Below are 12,478 nucleotides of genomic sequence, written 5' to 3' on the forward strand. Positions count from 1 at the left end.
TCTTGTTGGTTTGTTCAAGGTCTAACTATGAGAAAGTTTGTTAATAGAATTGTTGAAACTTTGAACTAGTTTTAAATGATGGTAGATTTTTATCTTGATGATTAATTTTTTTATAATGGAATGTCCTAGTAGTAAGTTGTTCTATATCAATTTCATTATCAAGATAAACAATTTGTATAGTCTAGAGAAGTGGTTGTTACTTGAATGGTTTATTTAGTACTATATGATACTCAGTTTTAGTTTCCCTCAACTAGTTCAGCTTGTCCTATAGTGCTTCATAGATCTTAAAGATTAATAGGAATGATATAGGATAGCAATTAATGTCCCTACTAGTAATGAGAATCTTGTAATCTCTCTATCGAGAGAACTCTACAACATTGATTTTAATCGAATAAATAACTTAATTATAAAATCTATATTTTTTATAATCTATAAAACAAGGTATGCCCTCTTCAAGACCCTATATAGGGCATCTATATGTTTTTACAAGACTTTTTTCCCAGGATACACCAAGGTTATTCTTAACATTATTCTTTTTCCCTAATGCCTACACTTGAATGGGATAAAATACAACTATTTTTGAAATTAATAAAAATGAGCATTTCCTTCTTATCAATAAATAAACATTACTAGTATCCTCTATAGAGTCTAGAAGAAAGAAAATATTGTCATAAAAAATAGGATTTAAGCACTACTGAATTACTTGGAATGGAGATACTCTCAGTTAAGTTTATTTAGAGATACCCTTAATTAAATTTATTTGAATATTACATTATTGTAGATAACTGGGTGCATAAATAGAAAGAACATAAATAAAAGTGATAGAAGACAACATTTATTAATAGATCAATTAGAAGGAATATTATTTTTAATTATTACTTTATAGAGAATTGAGTATTATCATGCTTGAAAAAAATTAAGTTCACTTAATTTAGTCTCATAACCTAAACATTGCAACTTCTTTAGGAGAAAGCTACAACATATTCTAATATAAGATTTATCAAAATTCAAACTTAAATAGAAGGCACTTTTCCTTGATTTCAATCCTGTTCCACAACTTTCCATGTGAACATAAGGTTATATGGTATAAAACTTTTGCAAATGAACTTGGTTCTTTATGACCTAATTATATATTTTACATCATGTTTAATTATTATACTTAGAGATTTAGCAATTAATTTATAGGAGATATTAAGAAATGTAACACGATGAAATTCAATGATAAAATCCTCACTTTTCCTCTTACAAACGAGTTTAATTAAGGCTTTTGTTATATTATTTTTATTATATTCAAGCTACTTCATTACACAACCCAATGTAAAACTCAAAAGGGTAATCAAGAACGAGACATATCCACTAGGGATGTACACAATTGCATGCAAAACATGAGCCTAACAAAGTTTTATCCTTATAGTTGAACCCAAAATATATTGGGTAACAAACCCACAAAAACTAACTCTACTATTTGTGTTGCCTAATTAATTCTTCATTAACATTAGGTTTTCCAAAACCATTCTCTAAAGATTTCAAAACTACATACAAAAAAAATCTTTTATATTTGTTGCCACATTGATTACTCAACAAAAATTCACTATCCCTAGAGCTCCTTCTTAGAAGACATTGAAGACATAACTTATTCTAAGTCCCCATAGATAAATAATGATCAAATTGACTAACTATAAGATACAACTTATAAATGGTCCTCGATTATTTTTACCTTTTAATCAAATTATGTACTCCTTATACCTGTAATACCCCAAAATTGGCTCATTGTCATTATACCAATTCTAGTATATTTTGATCAATTCTAAGACCTATTCTAATAGGAAATTCTCATTCTGCTATTTGGTACTTGACTTAATTTTCAGATGCAGAAAACCCTAATATGCATTCATCGTACTCGTTACTTAATCTCTATAGTATGCACTCATATTAGTCACATTAAACCTATGTGATCTCAATTTAATTTAATCTAAAGTATTCATACTTTATTAAATTAAATTATCTCCTAAGGCTAATGTACTATGGAATGAAATTTATTTAATTTAATAACTATGCCTATTCTAATTAATTAAACAAAATTATTTAATTAAATGGGAAGTTATTCCTAAATTAATTAAATGGAGTTATTTAATTAAATAAGAAAAGTATCTCTAATTAATTAAATAGAATTATTTAATTAAATAGAAAAAGGTAATTATGAGAGCATATCGTATTTTATTAAATTAAATATCTCTCCTAATTTTCTCTTTAGTTCAAGAATGGAAATTCCTAGTTCACTGCTAATCAAATTAGAAGTGACCCAGATCACTTACTCTCACACTAAAGTCTATCTGAGCTGACTGACTCTTACACTTAAATTTGAGGCAATTAACTCCCTCTAATTTGGGAATCTTCCACCTTAATTGAATCTCATCTTCAATCCTAACCATTGATTGAAATCGATCTCAACCGTTGATGGATTCCAGGAAAGTCTATTTAAGAGACCCTAATTTCCTCATTACAAAGGTTGAATTTTTATGCTATTGAATTGCTGTTGAATTGAGCACTCACCTTATTTTCTAAGTTTCCACATTGCTATCATTTTATATTCTCATTTAGCGTAATAATTCATACATTTAGCTTAATGTCTTTTATTTCTTCGATTAATTGCTTTCACTTCATCTAGATTACTTACATAACATATAGGCTTAATTGCATTTCTTTAAATCCTTCATTCTTAGAGGGTTTGGTTGCTTACGCCTCGAATCTGAGAATATCTAATAAGAAAAAACCCTTTAGATAGGAGGCAACGGGTCACACTATCAGGTGTCTTGGGTAAACAATACCATGTTTATCCCAAGATGATTCCGTAGGTAATGACCATGTTGAAGTGTCTGTGAGGTTCAGAGGCCCACATTTCATAGGTACACTACCCAATTTTACCATGATTGAACCACTTAACCTTAGATATGCAAGGACACATGAATTTTACCTTGGATCTAATTCTTGAGTTGTTTCATTTCTTGGAGAAAACTTCTAATAATTTAAGGAGTGAGCATTTTTAGTTCCTAAGGCTCAAGGTTGTTATTTATCTTCTAAGAAGATAATTAGAGTTGGGACTAGAGAGGAACCTTGGAAAATATTTCCTCATCATTATTTTTTTTGGGTTACATGTAATAATAAATGACATAAGATTGCATGGATTGATAATATTTTGATGGCTTATTTATTTTGTAGGAAGGCTTCATCTCTTTTACAATTTATTTGGAAGTCTTGAAAACAAGTGTGTACATAATTTTATTTTTAATTTTTCATCCATTTGATGGAACAAACAAGTACAATATCATGGTGCACCTTTTGCAATTATCTTACCTAAAAAATATATTATTATTTCAATATAGGAGTGTAACAATTTCTTGATATATATGAGACTTCAACTCATTATATTGGGTTAACTATATTAATATCAAAAATATCATTTTGGCATAAGAGGGAGTTCAAAAGAATTCCTTACTGCTATGAATTCTCTGGTTTCTCTAGATCTTCCCATGAAATTATATTATGCTCTTAATATAGTGCCTTCACATACAAGGTTTGGCTTGGAACCTATCCTTTTTCTTTCCATTGAAAGAAATTTATTTGAAATTACTACCCTCTATGAAGCTAGATACTAAACCTAATCAAATGGGTTTGCAAGTTTAAAGGAATGGAGTTAATAAATTTTAATCTCCCAAATTTGGATGTCAAAAGTTGAGGCTAGTGCACAGATCTTGGCTTGGAAGATACTTCATTTCAAATTTCATATTAGGGAAGGACTGAACATTTAAATAATATGCCAACTAAGTGCCCTTTTTTGTCAAGATATTGGAAAATGTAAAGCATTCCTTTTTGAGGCTTCTTTTAGGTTAGAATGAAATGGAATACAATAAGTATTCATTTTATGCATATTTTTAGCACATATTGTGATAGAAACAAGTTGTTTAGGGTTTTAGTCTACACAATAATATAGTTGTTGATTGTATAAGACATGCTACTTTGTTACGTATTCCAAAAAGTAGATGTTTAGCTATATTTTGTAATTACATTTCTAAAAAGTTGAAAAGTTGCAATTTTACTATAACATTATGTTTCAATTGGCTACTTTGTGTTTTCATCTATAAATAGATACTTGCTACAAAAATTCCTAGAAACATATGTCAAGCTTGAAAAGCAGCTTTATTCAACCTCTAAAGTCATTTTTAAATCTTTATATATAGATTTTGATCATTTTCTTGAATTTCTACTCTTTATTGTGTCTTTTATTGATTATTGATTATTATTTAATTCAGCTACTATGTCTTTTATTGATTATTTTTATTTATTATCAGGTTAGGTCTAATTTTTTTTCTTAGAAAATACAATTATGAAATTATCTAAACACCTATGGGTTGTATTTCAAAAAGAACTATAAAATTTTTTTTGGAAGCTAAAAGAAGGATGAGCTTTGCTAGGGTTTGTATGGCTTCCATGTAAATCCTTGCTGGTTTCCACTACTTGTCATACCACATTCACTACAAGAATAGGATTTCATTTATAATAAGTTCAGCCTTCTCTAGCCCAATAGTTGATTTTGGTGCTGGGGTTGTTGTTTCTATTGGATATAATGGCTTTGCCAACCAAACCCCTATGAAATTTTGTTCCCAAGGTGTTTCATGACGTAATTCCTCTCCTGATTTTATTTTGAATGTCAAGGAATTTAATAGTGCATGCACATGGTTAGAGTAGGGGTATGTGCAGGATCATGGTGTGCCAAAAAGTGGCGATCTGAAAAATATGTAGTTCTAAAATGCCTCAAAGAATTTCAAAATCTATTCCCACTTTTTTCCCACCCATCCTGATACTAAATGAAAACAATTAATACCTTTATAATTCCTACTATATCTTTAAATACCAACCTTATATGGTCATCTTTAAAACATCCCGAAAATGTGTTTTTGGCATGTTCTTATGTGTTTTTTACTTCAAGCATGTAGCTAACGACTTTTTTTTAACTAAAATTTGATGTAATGAAAAGGGTTTCTTAAGAATGTTCTTAGCTTTTCATAAATATAAGTTTTGTCAAATTACGAGTTCAGTAAGTAATTATTACTTATTTTCTAATGGAGTTAGCTACAAAGTGCTGATTGACATATTGGTTGAAAAATAGCTATAACTTTCAAATTGTATAAGATTTGTGAAATCCAAAAGATGTGTCACATTCTATGCTTCGACTAGTATAAGAAAAAAAAAAAAAAAAACTTAATTTTGATTTTTTTTGAACTAGTTAAGGTGGTCAGACACAGGAGTTTTTTAATTCTGAAAATAGTATAGTAGAAAATTCATAATTAATTATTTATTTGACATAAAAATTGCCAAAAATATGCATCACATCCAGGCATGAGTCTACTTTTTATATCTAAAATTATATTTAAAAATATTATCATTTGATTATGATTAAGGTGGTTAGACATATACCTACTTTTTATTTTCACCTTGAAATTTTTGTAGTACTGCATTAAAATCCAAACTTTTGACCAATCAAATAATTTTTTCTCTAGATAAGGCCTTGTAGCTTAGAAACTAGATTCAATTTCCTACAGATTATTTTCTTACAACTTTTCTATATAAAGTCCAGAACCACTTTAAAATTATGTGTCAAGTTGACATAACCCTGATTTGCTGGTTTTTCACTGCCACTTAAGGCCATAGTTTGGTACACCATGATCCTGCACACACCCGTAGCAAACTGTTGTAGAGAACCTTAGAAAAAGTTTTTTTTGTTAATGTAATAAGGTCTTGGGATTGATTAAGTGATCTCCCATAGACCATCCACCCATGTAATGGATACAAGACCCCATGGTATTAATATAAACCTAGGCATCCTTTGGTCCAAATTAGGTGGAATTTGGTTTATTTTATGTTTTCTAGGGTAGTTTAAGTTTTTAGAGCTCTAGAATAATATTTAGGAATGGTTGGAAGTCAATTGGGAAGAACATTTTCTAATATAGCAAAAATTGCAAAAGGTTGCATTAGCAACTTTTGCAAGTTTTTGACAACTTTTTGAAATAACCATTCCCAATAGCCACAACTACCATAGGGTGGTTGTATCCATTCAACATGGCTTATAAAGGCTCTAGAAACCTGAAGGAAGGCATTGTATGAAGAACACAATTGTAATTGCTCTTTCAATCAATAAAAATCTCTTGTTTCTAGACAATTTTGACTTGTTTTTCTATATAGTATGGCATTGAATGTCTAGAGGGTGAAACTTTTGCATTGATTTGATAGCCCAATTTATTTATGAAGTTTTGGTTTTTATTTCAAGTGTTCATCAATAAAGATATTCAAGTTATTGATTTTTCTTGGTCACTTCCCTGTGAAACCCTTAAAATTAGGGTTTGGCCAAAGAAATGGCCCTAACTTGAAAGTCCACCATTGGAATTTGTTCCAAATGGGAATGGAGAAAGTTAGGGTGATGTACTTTCATATTTTAAAAGTCTTGAAGTAGGAGGTTGTAGCAAAGATTTATGGGAGCAAGCCCTAGTTCTAATATCCCTTATGGATTAGACCTTGTTTTATGCAATTTGGTTGAGTAATGTGAAGGAAGGAAGTTGGGGGACTTGGTGTAAAAGAAAAACATCTTTATTTGGGCTAGGAGAAACCTCTAAAGTTGGAGGTTTGATTTCATGAACCCATCTCTTGGCCATTACCTTGTATACCACACCTAAAATAGCTAATTAGGCCTAAGTGCATGGTTTGGGCTAAGCCATGCTGGAGTAGAGTGAGGCCTTAAAACTTTGGAGTCTTTCAAAACTTGAAAAATGGCATTCAAAACTTCTTCTTTTTTACAAGTCCTTTGGAAGGTTTTTGAGTTAATGTTGAAAAACTAAATTAGGAGCCCTAATTGGGCTACTAGGTCAAATGTTGCATTTTTCATTTTGGGTTGTTAGGAGTGGATCCAATTGTTTATTTTCTTTGTTTTGATCAAGTTGAAATTGACTCAAGCCTTAGTTGGTTTTAGGAAGGGTGGGAATATCAAAAACCCACTTTGTACCAAGTTGGGGGGTAAGAAGCCTTGTTGCTCCAAGTAGGAAGTAGTTGGTTTTATGATTTTTTTAAAGATTTGGGATTGTATGCCTATTGAAGAGGTTGTGGAATCAGAGTATGGTCTATTGGGAAGTGTGTAAAACCCTTGAGTAACTTTTGTGAAGTTTGGAGGTTTGGGTAGAAGGTTTGAAGTAACCTTTGCTTCCTTGTGCTTACTCTGGATCAAGTGGTATTAGAGCCACTTTGATTTGTTGAGACATAATGCCTAATGGATGAGAAGAGCCTAAGAGGGAGATCCCTTTGAGGATCACCAATATGGAACTAGCCAAGCTAGTTAAGGAACAAATGGTAGAGAGTAGGGTTGTCTGGGAAGAGAATAGGACCATGAAGAGGGAGTTGGATAGACTCAAGAATAAGATGAGGAAAGGGAGTGATGATGAATTAAAGCTTGAGGATATAGAAGGGAATGAGGAGAAAGAAAACATTCCTGTAGATGAAATTCCCTTCCTTGCTGCATTAAAGAGGGTTGGAAAGAAAGGAGAAGGGGACTTACCCACTTTTCATGGTAAGTTGGACCCTGATGAGTGTATGGACTAGATTGAAGCCCTAGATAACCATATTGAATATGAAAAGACCCCTAAAAATTAGAAGGTTAGGATTTCCAATGCCAAACTCAAAGGCCCTGCCTTGAGTTGGTGGAATTTTTTGAAAAATGAAAGATTGGATGAGAACAAGGAGAAGATTTCTACATGGAAGAAGATGAAGGAAGAGATAAGAAAGCAATTCATACGAGAAGATTATGAGGTGTTGGTACACAAAAGGTTGCAAAATCTCAGACATAGGGACTTGGATGTCATCACCTACACTCAAGAATTCCACAATCTGACCCTCAGAGCCAAGATGTATGAGACTGAGAAGCAAAAACATGCAAGGTATGTAAATGGTTTGAAGTATAGTATACAAGATGAATTAACACTGATTACTTTTGGTTTAGTACATCAATGCTTTAATATGGCTTTAAAAATTCAAGAGAAACACAAAAGAAAAGGGGAAACAGGAAGTAGGGGTAGAGGTAACAATAATAGGGACTGAGGTAGGTTCCATGGAAGAGGATCCTTTAAAAAAATTTATAAAGAGTCTAGTGGATCAAGTGCTGATGGGGAGTCTACAAATAGAGGAACTTTTAGGGGCAGGAGACCCAATGGTAGAGGAAGGTCTAGTGGAAGGGGTCCTAGTGTGTTCACAGGCAAATGTTTCACTTGTAACCAGGTAGGACATCAATCCTTTAGATGCCCTAAAAATAATAAGCAAGGGGATAGAAAAATCCAATTGACTCAAGAGAAGGACAGTCAGAGTGTCACTTCCTACCAATCTGCCACTCCATGGCATGCACTTCTAGAGCATGGTGAATCCTTGATGATGCAAAGAACCATGATTAGAGCCACTACAACTAAAAAACTACCTTAGAGGAAAACATTATTTAAAACCCTATGCAAAGTGAATAATAAAGTCTATAGAGTTCTAGTGGATTCTAGATCCTCTAATAATGTGGCCTTTACGGAGATGGTAGATAAATCGAAACTAACAAGTCCTCACCCTTATCCCTACAAGGTGTCATGGCTAACAAAAGACAAACAAACCCTCATAAGTGAGTAGGTGTGGGTAGAATTCAAGATAGGAGAGTATTGTGATAGAGTTTTATGTGATGTGGTAGAGATGGATGCATGCCATTTGCTTCTTGGGAGGACATGGAAATATGATGTGTGTGCCAAAAATGATGGTAAGACAAACATATACACAATAACCAAGGATGGGATTGAATACACCATGCCACCTTTTCCTGATGATGGGAGCCCTATTACAAATGGAATGATGTTAGTAGGTGAGAAAGAATTCATGAGGGTCACTAACAAGAAGGACACACCCTGCTATCCATTGGTTGTTAGACCTAAAAAAAAACCCATCAAACCACCACAAGATCCACTCAAGTTTATCAATGTGGTGCCGAAGGAGGTAAGGGACTTGTTAGAGAAGTATAAGGGGATAGTCACAGGTAGCCAACTAGAGGCCTTGCCACCTAAAAGAGATATCAATCACTTTATAGACTTCACCCTAGGGGCTACACTTCCAAATAAGGGAGCCTATAAGATGAGCCCAGAGTAGAATGAAGAGATGGAAAAGAAAATTGAAGATCTACTAGCCAAGGGGTTCATTAGGGAAAGTATAAGCCCATGTGTAGTCCCTGTAGTCCTAGCTCCTAAAAAGGATGGTACTTGGAGGTTGTGTATGGATTCAAGAACAATCAATAGGATAACCATTAGATATAGGTTTCCTATGCCAAGAATAGAAGATTTATTGGACTTTTTGGGGAAGGCAAGCATATATTCAAAGGTGGACCTCAAGAGTGGATATCATCAAATTAGAATCAAGGGTGGAGAATGGGAGACAATATTTAAGACCTTAGAAGGCTTGTATGAGTGGCTTGTGATGCCTTTTGGCTTATCAAATGCACCTAGCACCTTTATGAGACTAATGAATGAAGTCTTAAAACCTTTCTTAAACAAGTTTGTTGTTGTATATTTAGATGACATTTTGATATTCAACAAGGACATGGATGAGCACTTAAGGTACCTTGATTTGATTTTGAATAGGCTTCATAAAGAGAAATTGATGATAAATTTGGAGAAATATTCCTTTTTGCAGAATGAGCTAATCTTTTTGGGATTTGTGATATCAAAAGGAGAGCTAAAGATGGATCCTTCCAAGGTTGAGGCCATCCTTAACTGGCCACCACCCACCACTCCATCAGAGGTAAAGAGCTTTCATGGTTTGTGTAGTTTCTATAGAAAATTTATAAGGAATTTTAGTGGTGTGTGTGCTCCAATGGTAGATGCCATTAAAGGAGGAAGGAAATGTGTTTTCTCTTGGACCAAGGAGGCTAATGACTCTTTTGAAAGTTTGAAAAGGAAAATTGTAGAACAACCTATTTTTGTGCTCCCTAACTTCTAAAAATTGTTCACAATGGAGTGTGATGCAAGTAATAAAGCAATTGGGGGTGTTCTAAGTTAGGAGGGTAGGCTTGTGACCTTTTTCAGTGAAAAGCTTAATGAGACCAAACAAAAATATTCAACCTATGATCTTGAACTTTATGCTATGGTGCAGTCCCTTAGGAAATGGAGGCATTAGTTAGTACCTAATGAATTTGTTGTATACATTGATAATCATGCATTAAGCTTCTTGAAATAGCAAGAAAAGTTAAATCATAGGCATATGAAATGGATTGGATTTCTACAAGCTTGCACCTTCACTATTAAGCATAAAATGAGACAAAAACAAGGTTGTTGATGCACTTAGTAGGATGAAGTTGACCATTCAAGAGGTTTAATTGGAAACCATTGGAATTCATCCAATGAAGGACATGTATGATCAAGATGAGGATTTCAAGGAGGCATACCAAGTCTGCAAGTCCATGGGTGAAAGGTACCATACTAAATTTGGTGAGTACATCTTACAAGAAGGTCTTTTGTTTAAGGGGATTCAACTTTGTGTTCCCAAGGGATCCATTAGGGAGAACATCACAAAGGAAAAACATTGTGGTAGTTTAGCAAGGCATTTTGGGGTGGATAAAAATTTAGAGTAGGTTGGGAGATTTTATTTTTGGCCAAAATTTTAGACTAATGTTAGGGGATATGTTGAGGAGTGTTTAATTTGTCAACAAGAAAAAGGAGGCACATCAAATGCAGGACTCTACACTCCACTTCCAATACCTCATAAACCTTGGGATTCAATGAGTATGGACTTTGTTGTTGGTCTACCAAGAACAAAATTAGGATATGATACCAAGGACAGAAATAAAAAATACATGCAAATATAACCAATAACAGAAAATAATAGATCACACAGAAATGAACACAAGGCACCATTATTTAACATGGTTCACCCAATCCCTGAGCTATGTCCACCAAACTGCATGTCCAATATTATTACAATCTAGTGATTACAACCTGATTACAATCCATAATCCTTTATAGCTCAATACTGCCGCAAGAAACAATTTTGCATCACAAAATAATGAAAATACCTAACCCTAAACCCTTATATATAAGTAGTTTATGCTGTTTTAGGGTTACAACATGTTGGCCATATGTCGGCCATATGTCGGCTACAATGTTGGCCACTAATTATGAAGTATAGTACTTTCCTAATCAATCACCATAATCTAACAATCTCCCACTTGGGGACTAATCAGGTTCTACACTAAACAACAATCTCCCACTTGGAGCCTAATCTTGTAGCAATACCACTACCACATGAGGCTCCCATTGGATCAAACCACCCTAGACTCTATAGTTCTTTTTATTCATGTTCAGTCTAAAATACCAACTGAAGCTGAAGAGGAGTTCAACTTCTCCCTTGTTACAACCTTTGTCAACATATCTATTGGATTGTCATTTGTATGTATCTTCTCCAACTTTAGTTGTCTATCATCCAAAACTGTCCGAATGAAATGGTACTGCAATAGTATGTGTTTGGTCTTAGAATGCAGAGCTGAATTCTTTGCAAGATGAATGGCACTTTGACTATCTATGAACAAATAATTATCCTTCTAAGGATGTCCCAATTCTTCTAAGAAGAACTAAAGCCATATCATCTCCTTGGCTGCCTTTGTAGCAGCAACATACTCTACCTCTGTAGTGGATAGAGCATTAATCTTCTGTAACCTAGAAATCCAGCTCGCGGCTGCCCCACCAATAATAAAGACATAAGCTATAGTACTCCACTTTGTATCAATATCTGTTGCCAAATCTAAGTCAACATAGCCCTACAAATTAGTAGTAGAGCCCCCAAAGTGTAAACACTTATTGGATGTTCCTCTCAAATATTTGAGAATCCATTTGACTGCATTCCAATGCTCAATTCCTAGATGACTCATATACTTGCTAATGACTCCCACTGCATGTGCAATATCTGACCTAGTGCATACCATAGCATACATCAAGCTTGAAATAGCTGAAGTATAGGGTACCTTGGATATCTTATCCTCCTCTTCTTGTGTCTTAGAACACATCTCCTTAGTCAATTTCAAATGACCAGGTAAAGGTGTACTGATAGCTTTAGCATTGTCCATAGAGAAACGTTGCAACACCTTCTCAACATAAACAGCCTGAGATAGCATTAATGTTCTATTCTTCCTATCTTCGCAAATCTTCATACCAATGATTTTTTTTGCTACCCCCAAATCCTGCATAGAAAATGCATGTGCTAACTAGCATTTCTACCCCTTAATATGATCCATGTTAGACCCAGCTAAAAGCATATCATCAACATGTAAACATAAAATAATGTAGCTATCATCATCCAATCTCTTAAAATAAACACAATAATCTGAATGAAACCTATTATAACCATGCTCACGCATAAACCTATCAAA

The 12,478-nt window shown here is 33.6% G+C and overlaps 1 pseudogene; it reads left to right on the forward strand.

The window, feature by feature from the left end:
• Positions 1–7,362: 7,362 nt before the first annotated feature.
• The window catches only part of LOC149528553 (glutathione S-transferase F9-like), a 75,155-nt pseudogene continuing 70,039 nt past the window's right edge, over positions 7,363–12,478 (forward strand).

This window comes from Cupressus sempervirens, chromosome 11, assembly GCF_028749045.1.
Source record: "Cupressus sempervirens isolate cs-2001-9-10 chromosome 11, ASM2874904v1, whole genome shotgun sequence".
Lineage (NCBI taxonomy): Eukaryota > Viridiplantae > Streptophyta > Pinopsida > Cupressales > Cupressaceae > Cupressus > Cupressus sempervirens.